This window comes from Pinus tabuliformis, chromosome 3_1, assembly GCF_031772625.1.
Source record: "Pinus tabuliformis cultivar Carrire ecotype Pingquan chromosome 3_1, CPIR1, whole genome shotgun sequence".
Lineage (NCBI taxonomy): Eukaryota > Viridiplantae > Streptophyta > Pinopsida > Pinales > Pinaceae > Pinus > Pinus tabuliformis.
Window position 1 is genome coordinate 937730740 of NC_142301.1, and position 2294 is coordinate 937733033.

The 2294-nt window shown below is 41.1% G+C and overlaps 1 long non-coding RNA gene across 1 annotated transcript; it reads left to right on the forward strand.

Annotated features, from left to right (window-relative positions):
- Positions 1-885: 885 nt before the first annotated feature.
- LOC149190858 (uncharacterized) lies at positions 886-1636 on the forward strand. The gene is made up of 2 exons (XR_016256528.1): positions 886-1289; positions 1394-1636. It is a non-coding gene; the product is annotated as an uncharacterized LOC149190858 (long non-coding RNA).
- The last annotated feature ends 658 nt before the right edge of the window (positions 1637-2294 follow it).

Here is a 2294-nt window from a genome sequence, read left to right on the forward strand (position 1 = left end):
TTCTCATAAATTTAAATAATTCATTCCCAACCCTAATTAATTTCCCATAATGCATTATCAACCCTCCCTGCTGACCTTGACTATCTCCTCGATTCCATTCATGCCAGGTGGAGAATAAGTGAATTCTCATAAATGAAAGCATATCTAAATATGCTTTTAAACCCTAAATAAAATTCAACTGGATTCCATTCATATCTAAATATGCTTTTAAACCCTAAATAAAATTCAAGTGAGCAGCGATGAATCTTGGAAAGGAACATAGCACGTTCGTAGATATATTCCGATCTCTCGCGATTTGTGCAGTGGGATTCTTCTGAATAGGAGACCGCAAGAATTTTGGAACGTAAGAGCGACACCAACCAGGTATATGGGGAATTGGAAGACAGCCCTAGCTCGTTCACAGCACTCGACGTAAGATACAAGCAAACCCCACGTGAAGCACGTGATCACCAAAATTTTCTAATAACACTGTAACATGGCGACCCTGTTACATGAGATGCGAAAAGGCCGAAGAATCTCTGTAAAAATGTCATTTTACACAGAGAATGGGGGGTGCGTGGCGAGGAATGAGTGGCGGGCACATAACTATCGATTTGTCATTTTCGAGAAACGTCCGTATGTCACGGAAAGATCAATCGGATTCACGTGATGCCTTTCACTTCCCGAGGGCCAGCAGGGCAGCCCGGCAGCCCCCACCAAATGTGGAAACCTCATCCAATTCTCTGCTCCTGTTTGCCTCACCGCTGGCCGGGCGCCATTGGTGCAACCCTAAAGCTGGCGGCGATAAGAAATCAGACCCGACCGGACCGGACCGGGTGGGGCGACGTGCAATAATAACTGCCAGTACTAATTATTGCTGAGCTTTCGACACGCAACAGAGAAAAAAAAGGGGCAGTGGGACTCGGGACGGGAGGGGTTCGAATCCCACCGCATGCCACTGGATCAGATGGGTATCGCCAGTGTGTATAAATATGTGTGTGTATTCAAACAGTGGAACATGAATGAAAGTTGTAACTCATTCCTCTGTCCCGCTAAGAAAAGAAAGAAGGAACGAACGGAGAAGAAGAAATAATGTCTGGACGTCCGCAGCGCCACTGCCGCAGGCCTTCTCAGGGTCCGCCGCCTCAGTTCCTGTCTGGCGATATGGCAGATTTGGACCCCCCGCCGCCGCAGCCACCATGTACTCCTCCCTCCACTGGTCCGCCACTGCCACCTTCTGCGCCCGCGCCGCCTTCGGCTAACCACCAGACGCCGCCGCCTCCGAGCGCCGGCAATGCCTAGCCCTCACTGTATGTATTCAAGCCCTTAATTTTTTTTTTTTTTTTTCCAGTTCGCCCTTTTTGAAACCCCGTTTGGCCTCTAACTATTCTTGCTTTTGGTGAATATTTTGCAGGGAGAATCAAGACCATGGAGGTCCGCCATTTTTGGAGATTCACAGAGTTGCGGACGGTTTTTTGCAGGAATTTTGTATACATTCAGCTCTATGTTATCGCCACGGTTTTTTGCAGGAATTTTGTATACATTCAGCTTTATGTTATCGGCCCTCGGTTTTCTGTTGTGACTGGGATCAGGAGCTTCTAAACTAAGCCACTGTTACGGTTTCTTTCTCTAATAAAAGCTCCTTTTTTATACACAAGTTTTGGATACATTTTTTTGGCTACATTTTTTGATATTCTGTCAGTCTAGAATTATTATTATTAGCTTTATAAAATGTGATAAATGAACTTAGACAAACAACCCATCAAAGTACTATGTTGATGAAATTGTTCTTTGGGGAAAAAATTTGTGACTTTAAATTAGTATGAATGCAATTTTTATTTTGGTAAAATATTGTGTTGCAAAATTATATTCAATGCAATTTTTATTTTGGGAAAATATTGCGAAGCAAGATTAAAATATTGTGAAGTAAAATTATATTCAATTGTGGTTTAGTATTGTTTTTAAAATGGGGTGGCTAGGTCCCTGAAGAATCATTATATTAGGTCAACTATACAAATATTTACATATGAATACATCACATGTATTGTGTCAAAGCTTTTTGAATTTTTTTCAAAGTTATAATTGTTTGCCAAAATTAGCGATGGTTAGTCTAGATATATAAAAGGAGTAAGGTTGTTTGAGGAAGTATGAATGACTATTTAAATTTATAAAGATTTTGGGTTAAAGAAGAAGTTTGAAAAGTTTTGATCTCCCAAATTGGAAAAATAGAAAGAGAAAGTTTCATATCTGCATCTTAACTTTTCCTGGATAAAGATTATTTTAGGTTAACCATATTTCTTTAAGAAGTTTAGATT